The sequence below is a fragment of the Pelobates fuscus genome, chromosome 13 (assembly GCF_036172605.1).
Source record: "Pelobates fuscus isolate aPelFus1 chromosome 13, aPelFus1.pri, whole genome shotgun sequence".
Classification (NCBI taxonomy): Eukaryota; Metazoa; Chordata; class Amphibia; order Anura; family Pelobatidae; genus Pelobates; species Pelobates fuscus.
Genome location: NC_086329.1, coordinates 104,913,129 through 104,925,278, shown reverse-complemented (window position 1 = coordinate 104,925,278; position 12,150 = coordinate 104,913,129). Strand labels below are relative to the sequence as shown.

General features: G+C 45.4%; 1 protein-coding gene across 3 annotated transcripts in view; it reads left to right on the top strand.

Annotated features, from left to right (window-relative positions):
- ADAMTSL4 (ADAMTS like 4) overlaps positions 1-12,150 on the top strand; it is a 131,424-nt gene that overhangs the window by 26,904 nt on the left and 92,370 nt on the right. Inside the window, exon 1 of one of the 3 annotated variants that reach the window (XM_063439935.1) lies at positions 312-369. The exons of the other annotated variants lie outside the window; for them this stretch is intronic. The gene's annotated coding sequence lies outside the window, so the exon portion shown is untranslated. Of the gene's footprint in view, positions 1-311; positions 370-12,150 lie in introns of those variants that run through there. 3 annotated transcript variants of the gene reach the window in all.

Genomic DNA, 12,150 nt, shown 5'->3' with positions numbered 1-12,150 from the left:
ACTTTGTACCTGGCGGTCTGTACAAAGAGAAGAGGAGAAAGAGAAAACCAATGATTTTCTTTCTCCTCATGCGATACAGTATGTGCCCTGTTTGTTCCAGGACTGAACTTGATTGTGTGTCGGTTACGAAGGCTTCAATATTTATTTAAAAACAAATGGAGCATCACATGGCTTACAGGTCGACACAAGTTATAGGGCATCTTCAATGTGTTATGCAATGGCGTACTTTCCAGAGAATGACCGTTCCCTTTTTAAGATACGTCTGTGTATCATGACACATTATTTTAAAGGGGCGGTGTGATCACCCTACTTATAAGAAAGTTCTATATGGAAAACTAGATCTGCAAACATACTGCATACTTTCTACATGTGAGTATATCTGTCGGGAGCCCATTTGATTTATAATCTATCTCTCTATCAAACCTCTGTATAATGGAAAACATATGATGCGCACGTATGGCTCTGCTTTTGTAGCAGTAGATCAAATAAAAAGAACAAATTAAAGGCAGACTTACGTTGTCTGAGAAGTGATTTATCTTTAAATTGCGACATTCTTGTTTTATCCAGCAGGAAAGTCTCAAATCGTGTAACGGGAAGTGCTGCTTTATTATTATTAGTAATTCTGATATTATTTTTTATTTTTTTTATTTTTTTTTAATTCTTTATTTTGGGTGTGCACAGAATAAACAGGTAGCCGATATGCGCCACAACAGCGACATCCAGTAAAACAGGTAAACATAGGTAGTACAAGTAACGGCATATGTTACACAGGCACATTTTTATAGTTAGTATAGTATTACGATAGTTTAGGTTGACGTTTAGTTTTCAAGATGTTAGCATAATGCACATGCCATGCAGAAATTGCAGAAATAGGTAGGAGAGTGACAAAAGAGGAAAAACATGGCTCGTGCAGAGAACGTACATACAAGAGCATTCTAACAATTAAGTTCTTAGTGTGAAATCACGCTTGTTGCCTATGCTGTGAGAGAGTGGGAATTCGTACATTTCGTATGATTTTAACTAGCTTAGACCACTATATTGTTAAAGTAAGAGCAAACAAAACAAGTGAGAACACCCGATGGCCAACAGCTGTAGACTAGACACCCCATGACATATAAGGCTGTACACTGTCACAGCAAATTAGACAATGCTTATGATTGGCCATGATCACATTAGGAGGAGAGGTGGTTGCCGTCTGGTCAGGTCTGACCGCTATTCAGGACATTAATTGCGTAATTAAACAGTGCAACTCTATAAGATGGAAAATACTACACATGGTTGTGTTATGGTACTTTTTGAAAGTAAACCAAAATGTTTAAATGTCTATCTGTTCCTGTCCAAATCAATAAAATTGAATTGCGTATATACGCTGAAGTAATTAAGTCTGACACACAAGGTTCAGGTTAAAATAACTTCGAGAAAGTTTATTGGCAAGTGAAGAAAAAGCGGGCGCGCAGGCCCTTTTAAGAGGCATTTTGCGTCATCATTGATTATTAGAATATCAGCAAATAAACATCATCAATTGGATTAATTGTTAAGTGTCGGGGTTAGTGTCTTACCTATTGGTTCAAAGAATTAAGAGGTTAGTCTCGTGCCCACCCACCAGAGGTGGGATTATTCTGGACACGGGTGGGGATAAGGGGGTCCTGAGCGTCATTTTACACGGTCAATGATATCAGGCTTCATGTCCAGGTGCAAGGTCTCTTATGAATAGAACATTTCATTACTACTGTGTTCTCGTGGCCTTCAAACTATACTATCTTATAAGTTCTAAGGAGTAGCCAGCAAGGTTTAAGGAGTAGCCAGCACCTCCTGGTGCTTGTCCTTGCAGGAAACACAGTCTTTGTCTACTATACTAATTGGGTTGAGAAGTTCAGTCACGTAAGGTAGTTTTAAAATGAACAAGTTAAGTCATGAGGACAAAATGGAGGATTGAAGAAGTCAGGTTAGGAGGACAAAATGGAGGATTGAAGAAGTCAGGTTAGGAGGACAAAATGGAGGATCATTACAGTATAAAGTTAAAATGGAGTTAGTACAATAATTCAATACAAGTACAATAAAGATTTTTAATAATCCCACATCAGTCCCCCCTATGAAATGTTAGATTCTAAGAGATAAAAACTTTATTATGTTAGTATCAGAAGACGTGTTAACCCAAAGGCACAGAAACCCCGTGGCCGCTAGCTAGGTTTTAATGCAAAGTGCAAGTCTGTCCCTAGAGCTGACCCTAATAGGCTAACTCATCCGTCAGTATGGCTCTCGAACACTTCACACCCATGGGTGTCCCATGGCAGCTAACCCACCACTTCTCCGCACGGGGCCTTTACCATTCACTGACAGATGCTGTCCCTAAGCTAGTCCCTTCCTAGAATTCCTGCACTTTATCAACAAAAGGGATTGTTTGCAGCGGCAGACAGGGTGAGTTGACGTCTTGGAAGTCTTGGTCATCAACTCCGAGATGGGTAAAAGTGGGTGCCGCTTGGTCAACAGTCTTCATGAGGGATTTTCTCACACATGGGAGGATACAACAAAAGAGAAGAGCAAAAATAAAAAGGAAAATTAGTATAGCCATACCAATCTGCATTAAAGCCTTTTGCCATCCTGTCATCCAACCAAACCATCTTTCCCAGGGATCTTTTATCCCAGAATTCCTTTTTAACTCTTCAGACAGGTCATTTAATTTTTCTATGGCTAATGTAACTTTACCATTAGGGCCTGTGTTTTCTGGGATGTAGGTACAACATGTCATGGTGTCGGGCAAAATTTTACAAACCCCTCCTTTTTCGGCTAAGATCATATCTAGGGCCATTCTATTCTGGAAAGCCATTTGGGATGTGGCCTGCAGCTGTTCGGCCAACCCCTGGAGGGCGTCTCTGGTATAATTAACAAAACGCTGTTGATTATAATAAATGTAATTTATCCAATTTAAATTCTTGTTTGCGGTAACTATGGTAAAAATTGATTCAAATCCTGCGGCAACTTCATCCCTTGCTTTAAACTCATTGGGCACCCCCCTAGGCACTCCAATGGCATCAATATACACATGAGGATCAAAACTTCCTTTCACTGGGGCGTCACGTTTAACCTTAGTGTGTTTGGACCCATGGGTGACGAGGTGTGTGTCAGAGATGATATGTATAGGCATAATAGCTTTAGCTAGAGTACACTCCCCCCACCACTGCTTGTCCATTCTGGATCTTAGCTGTAAATCCCCACACAACCAGTAAATATCCCCTAATGACCTGGTGTGAAACTGCAACAAGTCCATAGAGACAATTCTGTAGGTAGCGCAATACCCTTTAGAGAAGTTACCCAAGAATTTACCCATTCCATCATAATTAGCATAACAAGTGTAGTTACCTTTATACACGGTAATACCATCTGGGGGTTTGACATCCTGGGTTAGGAGAGGATACTCTTTTGTCCATGCAATACATATGGACCTGTTAAAATTATGGTGATAGGCAAAAAGGCTTAAAACACATTCTTCTATATCTACTGGCAGGATTAAAGGCACAGTACCCAGGTGAGGCCGGGCACCGCCACACACATAACATGCAGTTCTATTATGCTTATTAGCATTATATTTCATCCATTCTAACCATAGATTTACATCATTAAAACCTGTTTCAGCGGCCATGGTATCTTCAAAGGTGGGGTTAGCAATGGCCATCATGTCTTGAAAGGTCTGGATATGAGGTTTTAATGGGTTAGGGACCATATGGGTGGCCCCTTGCCACTCAGAAGAGTTGCACATATCTTTGAGGTAGAAATGCCCTAATTTTTGGTAGGAACCCTTTTTCCAATACATTCCCATCACATACTGGTCTGCATCTGTTGGGCTTGGATGCTCAATGTTAAGGATTAATTTCATTGGTGTACTCCCCCCAGGCTTTCTCAAAGTCATTCTCTGGAGAAGAGATCTACCATGATCATCTACTTTAGCTACGGCACTTTTTGGTTTGTAACCCCAGGCAGGCCCGGCATTCCATCCCGCCGCCCCCCAATGGTCACAATTGTGCCCCCATTGCTTGTCAACTACACAGACATATGGGTCTTTCGAATGATGGATATCTCTATAGATGCTCTGGATTTGTGGTGTGGGAAATGGGCATTCTACAATATCACAGTAATCAAAGGTATAAGTAGCCACCTGGGTGCACGATGAATTATACCAGAAGGTGTACCCACTAATATCTTTGGTAATGGCTACTTGCTGGGCCTTTATAAGGCTAATTAGGGAGAAGGTATACCAGAGATACATGTTTGTGCGGTATTCGCTTCCTCTTGGGCAGGAGATTTCTTGCAGTGGGAAGTGTGGATCCAATTTGGCCTACCGGCCAGTTTGACGGAGGTTGTGGTAATCAGAAGAACTTGGAATGGACCGTCAAATCTTGGTTCCAGGGTATTTTTCCGCACAAACTTCTTGACCAGGACCCAATCTCCGGGAAGCAGGTTATGGGAACCTGTATCCAATTCGGGATCTGGAATTGAAGAGAAAACTTGGGCATGTATTTTGTTTAAAGCACTTGCAAGTTAAGTTACATAGTCTACTAAAACATCTGATTGGAGCTGCAACTGCTGCGGATAATAACAACCTAGTCTGGGTGCTGTCCCAAATAGAACTTCATATGGGGACAGTGAATGCTTCCCTCTAGGTGTGTGCCTAACACTAAATAAAGCGATTGGCAGGCTTTCTGGCCAGGGCATCTTTGTTTCTTGTGACATTTTTAACATTCTGGTTTTTAGAGTGCCATTCATGCGCTCCACTTTACCACTACTTTGTGGGTGGTAAGGGGTGTGGAAGGCTAGAGTCACCCCTAGAGCAGTCCAAATTTCTTTAGTCACTGTTGCTGTAAAGGCTGGACCTTGGTCACTTTCAATGACTTCTGGAAGTCCGAACCTACATACTATCTCGGTAAGTAGGCGTTTTGCGGTTGTTTTTGCAGTGATATTGGTCACTGGGTAGGCCTCTGGCCATCCTGAGAACATGTCCACTATGACTAGTGCATATTCATGGGGCCCACTCTTGGGCATTTGGATGTGGTCAATTTGAATTCGCTGGAAGGGGTACATGGGCTTTGCCAGGTGTTTTGCAGGCACCTTGACTGGTCTTCCTGGATTGCATTTTGCACAAATGACACAGGCCTTACAGAAGCTGCTGATCAATGTTGTAATTCCAGGTGCTTCATAATACTTCTGTATGAGGGCGGCCATCAGTTCTTTTGACAGGTGTGCAGGCCCATGTGCCCATTGGACAACTGCTGGATACAAATTTCTGGGAAGACAAAATTTGAAGTTGTTGTAATATATTCCGTCCTTCTGGACAGCTCCTTTCTTTTTCCATTTCTGGATTTCTTCAGGAGTGACTGCAGCTTGCTGTTCTCGCAAAATTCGTAAATCAGTAGGAAGAGTTTGCAGAGCAAAAATAGGAACTTCTTCTTCTTCTTGTCCGGACACTTCTTCGTCCACTTCCTGCAGATCCCTGGCCGCTAGCTTAGCAGCCTGATCAGCTAAATGGTTGCCCTTTGCTTCATCTGTATCCAATTTCCCATGGGCCTTGACTTTCAAAACGGCCACCTCTTTAGGGAGTAGGAGGGCATCCATTAGCTCCTTAATTGCAGTACTATGCTTGACTGGTGTACCGGCGGTGGTAAGAAATCCTCTTGTCTTCCAAATTAGGCCGAAGTCATGTGCCACTCCCAGAGCATATCTTGAATCTGTATAGATGTTGGCACGTTTTCCTTCGGAAATTTTGCATGCTGAAGTCAGAGCCTGTAATTCAGCTTCTTGCGCAGACATTGTTGGCGGTAAGGATGATGATTTGATAACTTCATTTGTTGTGGTTACGGCATATCCTGTACGATATTTTCCTTCTTCATCAGCATATCTTGAGCCGTCCACAAACAGGGTAAAATCCGGATCTGGTAATGGATTCTCATGCACAGTTGGTAAGTCCACTGTTTCCATTTTCATCTGTTCGAAACAGTCATGAGGTGTTTCTGGGTCATAATCATTCTTTATGACCAGATCTTGAAATTCCTTTTCCAGGAAATGGCGTGGCCATGCTTCTAGAAGGTCAGTTGTTGGGTATTTGGCAATACCATTTTCCTGTAGCTGTTCTTCATTCATGGTGGCCCATAGTTTTGCCATGGGCCCAAGATCATTCCATGACCTTGTCTTCAACTTGGTAACAGGAATATGTGGGATAGCGGTATCCCAATGACGGTAAAGGTAGTTAAGTTGTTGAGGTAGCTGGACCAAGACCATGCTATTGCCTTCAGAGTCACAATAGAAGTCTTGTGCAGTGAGCTTTACATCGGTCCAGTGGTAAAGCTCATCTTCATAGCAAGGTTCAGGAGTAATGTTCGGCTTGTACCACATGGTACAGAAGGCGTAATCCGGGCCTTCACAAAGAGGTGTCTCATCTTCATAAAATGACAAATGTGGATGCATGACTTTCTTGATACATCCACAGAGCAGGTAAATGTAGGTTTCATCCGTGATAAATCCATAATAGATACCCCCCTCAGGGAGTGGAAGAAGAGTGGATGGATTAAGCACTTGACATCTTTGGATGGAAATGTTGTCAGGCAAAAGAAGATGACACTGTAGGCGCAGGTGTCTGGCTGGAGACACGTGCTTGAGCTGGACTTGGTTGATGATAGCAGAAATGTCATGAGGGGCCAAAACAACCAGAGGGTGGCCAAGGACCAGGTCTGAGGTTCTTTCTATGAGTTCTCTTGCAGCAAAAACAGCCCTGAGACAGGAGGGAGTCCCTCTGGCCACAATGTCCAGTTGACATGAGAAATATCCAATAGGCCTCTGGCGGCCTCTTAAGTCATTAGATTGGGTGAGAACTCCTGTTGCATGGCCTTGTCTTTCAGAGACAAATAATTTGAAAGGTTTGGAGTAGTCAGGTAGGCCCAAGGCAGGGGCAGAAGCAATGGCACGTTTTAGAGCATTGAAATTGTCCAGAGCTTCACTGGTCAGACAGAATGGGTCAGACTTAAGGGCATCATAAAGAGGTTGCATAAGCAGAGAGGCTTCTGGGATCCATGCTCTGCAGTAGGAAATGAGGCCTAGGAAGGCATGAAGAGACTTTGAAGTCCTTGGAGGTGGAATGTCTAGAACAGCTCTTACCCGGTCCCGGGTAAGATGTCTGGTACCTTGAGATAGGCAATGTCCAAGGAAAATCACTGAAGATTGGCAGAATTGCAGCTTGGTGAGCGAAGCTTTGCATCCCTGTTCTGCCAAATAGGAGAGAAGACTAATTGAACACCTTTCAGTAGTGGGTATATCATCTCCACAGAGCAGTAGATCATCCACATACTGAAGCAAGACAACTTCTGGGTGCTCAGCTTGCCATGGGTCAAGGATGGTACCCATGGCCTTTGCAAATTGACTTGGAGAATTTTGTGCTCCTTGGGGCATGACAGTCCAGGTATACTGTTGCATCTCATGAGTGAAAGCAAACAGGTATTGACAGGATGGGTCCAGTGGGACACTGAAAAAGGCATTGGCCAGGTCAATGACTGTGAAGAATTTAGCAGACGGTGGGACTCCAGAGAGCAGAGTATGGGGATTTGGTACAAGAGGGGTGTCCAGGACGGTAGCTTCATTGACAGCACGGAGATCCTGAACCATCCTGTACTTCTCTGGCTCACCCTTTGGAGTTTTCTTTTTCACAGGGAATAACGGGGTGTTGCATTCAGATTTACATTTTACCAGGGCACCCTTCTCTAAGAGTGCCTTGATGTGGATAGAAATGGCAGCAGACTGTGCTGGTTTTAAGGGATATTGTGGTTTTCTTGGTAACTTAGCTCCTGGAATGAGCTTTACCACCACAGGGGGAACATTTAGGTGACCTATGTCCTCTGGGCCTGAGGACCATAACTTGGCAGGCACCTGTGTTTTTAATTCCTCTGGGAAATTAGACCTTAATTCTGCTGCTTCCTCACAGGGCTTTTCTAAATGCAGCATCAGAGGCAAGGAGCACAGGGCTGAAGTGTCTGATACAGATAGAGGTGTAAACATTTCTACCTGCCCATCCGGGGTAAAGGTGATGGATGCTTGCAGGCGTGAGAGAACATCAGCACCTAACAGGTTAATTGGGCATGTGGAGGATACTACAAAGCGAGCGAGCAGGCTAGAACCAACTCGTAGTGGAGTTGTTAGAGGGCTATGTCTCGGCTGGCCATCCACTCCAACACAAGAGACATCGATATTTTGACAGAAAAGATGGGTCTGGCAGGTCTTGTTCTCGCAGAACACTACGGGCTGCACCTGTGTCAACAAGGAATGTGGTAGGGTGGCCTTCAATGGGTAAAGTCACTGTGGCAAGTGGCCCCCCCTTATCCCCTGTAGACACTGCCATGACAGGGGTTACGGACACAGGCTTGCCAATCTCCTAGTCATCGGGTTCCTCAACTATTGGAACCTGTTTGGTGGCTTTGGGAGCTGGGGCAGGCTTGGGTGGTTTTCTGGATTCCCTCTGCTCCCTCTTTGGCTCTGGACAGTCACTTCTAAAGTGCCCTTTTGCTCCACAATTAAAGCAATGTCCCCCCTCCTCCGGTCTGGTACCTCTTGGGACTGGAGTGGAGCGGGATACCATGAGAGGAGCTGAAGTGGGTCTTCTTGGGGTCTGAACAGATTCCAAACCTCTAGCAACTAAAAGCAGGGTATCCAGGGGAACAACCTTATATTCAGGGCGTGCAGCAATGATTCCCTTGCGTATAGAGTCTTTAACGCCTTGGACAAACGCACCTGACAGCATTTGTGAATGAATTTTGTCAGTAAGATCAAACCCTAAATCTGTAAACATTTGATACAGTCTTGCATGGAACCTTTCCACTGATTCTCCTTTATCTTGAATAACATCAGTAAGGCCAGCAGCCTGATCTGCAAGTTTGTCTTTAGCCCATTCTCTTAATTGGGTGCAAAAGGTTACCCCGGAGGGGTAATCAACATCACTGGAAAGCAGATCTGTACTGAGGTGACGGGCCATGCTCGGCCAGTATGCATCCCCGGCTTTAATAGCACAAATGCTCAGCAAATCACGCCATGCGGCGGAATAGGTCTTTTGAATTTGAACTATCCCTCGGTAAAAAGGCATAGGCTGTTTTTCTGGGTCAGGGAGCGATTTCATTAATGCGCTAGCTTGAGTGGGGTTAAAGGCAACATATTTAGGAGGGGTCCGTTCTCCCCGACCCTTGTGTCCAAAGGGATCATCGATAGAACGATGAGTTGAGGCTCCTGCAGCGGCTCCTGCAGCCTCCGATGAGTCCTGGGATAAACTATCCTCTTCTCTCTCATCTAATTCTATGATCTGAGCTTTCTTTCGTGCAGGGCCCGAGTAAGGTGACAGGACCGGAGGATGAGCGGGGGTCCCAGATGCGGGGGTGGCTAGCGAGTCATAACCGGGGGATAGGTAGTCACCGGGAATTACCGGCATCAGGGCTGTACTGGGGGCCGCCATATTGGTGGCCGGAAAAGGTACTGTATTAGGGTTAAGGGAAGAAGTGGCGGCCATGTTGGATGTGGGCACATCCGGAGCAGATTGTGCCGGACTGGGCATGACCGGAACCTGGGGAGTGGCTTGGGGAAGGGGTAGTGGATATCCGGGATAGGGCAGGGCCATGGGATACGGGAAGGGGTAGGGCCAGGCTGGGGAGGGGAAGGAGGTGGGGTATTGGACTGGGGTGGAGATGGGAGGGGACGGAGAGGGATTGGTAGGGGTGGGTGTAGAGGGAGGAGCCGGGGCGAGGGTGGAAGAGGTGGTTAGCTGGGCGGATGAAGAGGGGAGGGGGATCAGTAACGGAGAGAGAGTGTAGGGAAGGAATGGTAGATGAAATGTTAGAGAGAGGTATAGCAGGTAGTGTAGGGATGGATGAGGATGATGGGAATGTTAGAGACGGGGAAGGGGAAAAGAAAGATCCATCAGAATTCAGGACCGGGCAGACAGGGGAGGTGAAGGGATGGGTGTTAGGAGGATTGGGAGTGGGGAACATAGTCAGTTGGCTATCACCTACGGCTGACTGAACCTTGGGGATAGATATCCCCTGGGCGCCGTTTTGGGGCGCTGGCTGAGGGTAAACCCCAGTAACACAATTATTATGATACACAAACAATTTCACACCTTTGTGATTTATTTCTTCCTCAACCCAACCTTCTAGTTGAATAGCCTTTGCTACTCTGTACCATGCTTCAGCAGTCTTTAATAAACCATTATCTGTAAGCTTGCCTTTCATTTCTGCCAGTAACTTGCGCCAACTTTCTGGTTGCAATCTTCCACCCGTTGGTACAGTAATTTTACATACTTTTGCAATCTTTTCAACACCTTTAACCATCTCCTCACCCTCTCTGTTTTCTACCAAATCACATGCTAACCAGCCCTTACTGGGCTTGCTTAAATCCTGCCCCATAATCCCTTTACCCCTATACCAGCGTCCTAGATATAGAGAGAGAGAGGGAAAACTGAACAAGAACGTCTACAATGCTCGACTGCCACCCGAGAACCGTGGGACTTTCTCAGGTGCGTCTTCCCAAAACGTAGACTAGTCACTGAATCCGCCTACCCGGGGTGGTAGACACGGATTGGAGCGAGGTGAGAAGTGTGTGACCAATCACTTCTCTTTTAAGAGGAATGGGAGTGGATAGTATAATAATATAGGAAGTACCGAAAAGATGAAAGGCAAGGAAAATCCTTAGAGACAGACACAGGAGTTCATGAGACTCCTAATTAGACAAACAAGACAACAATACAATTGAAATACAGTGCATGCATCACAGTTCAAATGAAATCAACAATAATCCCTTTCCTTTACTCGTGTGCTTACTCCAAAGTCACCTCCCTCAACCTCGTAGTGTCCCCGCTCGGAGAACGACTTTCATAAGTCTCACTACCAGCGGCCACGGAAAACAACTGACACCGGTCCGAATTCCGTCAGCCTCCCTCTACACAGTAGTCCACAAGAATGTGGCCACCTCTATCCTCACTCCCGTAGTGCCCCTATAAAACCCACTTTATAAGTCTCACTACCCCGTGATGCGGAAAACAAGCAATGCCTACTTGAATCCCCCCAGGAAACAGAGTCCCCTACCACAAGACTAAGTCCCCTACCACAAATAAACAGAAAACTGGAATTCCACCAGCCCCAGCGCTCGGGGTTGTGGTTACCAAAAGAAAATTGGAATTCCCTTAGCCTCCACACTTGAAGCTGCGGGTTACCACGTGCACCAAGAAGCTAGCTAGGCTCTCAAAGTGACACAAGAAGGATCACAGGAAATTATGAGTCTACACAAAATCCACAGTTCCAACAATCCTCTTTTTCCTTACAGCCACAGCCACGAGGCTCCTAAAAGAGGTAAACAGGCAAAGAAGACCCCCAGGAACGCATCCGCGGGTCAACCCCCCTTTTTCCTTACAACCACAGCACCGTGGTTCCTAAAAGGAGTAAAACAGGCAACAGAAGACCCCCAGGAACGTATCCGCAGGTCCACCCCCCTTTATCCCAAAAGGGGTAAAATACAAACAGATACAGTCACACAGAAGACCCCCAGGAACGCATCCGCAGGTCCACCCCCCTTTATCCCAAAAAGGGGAAACAGGCAAACAATTCAAACACACCCAGGCAACAGATAGACTAAAATGCAGGTAAATAAGTGAGTAAAGAGACACCGGGCAAGATATTACCTGTCTTTGATGTCCTCCCGGGAAGCAGTCACAGACACGTGGACGGGTCAATCAAAGGGGCCGGAACATACCGGTGGCTCTGCAGAAGTCTCTACCGTGTACCTGGAGGTGATCAATCTCCTTTCCTTCCCCCCGGATTCCTCCGTCCACCCTTGTCTTCCTTAGGACGGCTCACCGGCCGGACATAGCCCGATGCCCCACGTTGGGCGCCAAGTTGTTATGGTACTTTTTGAAAGTAAACCAAAATGTTTAAATGTCTATCTGTTCCTGTCCAAATCAATAAAATTTAATTGCGTATATACGCTGAAGTAATTAAGTCTGACACACAAGGTTCAGGTTAAAATAACTTCGAGAAAGTTTATTGGCAAGTGAAGAAAAAGCGGGCGCGCAGGCCCTTTTAAGAGGCATTTTGCGTCATCATTGATTATTAGAATATCAGCAAATAAACATCATCA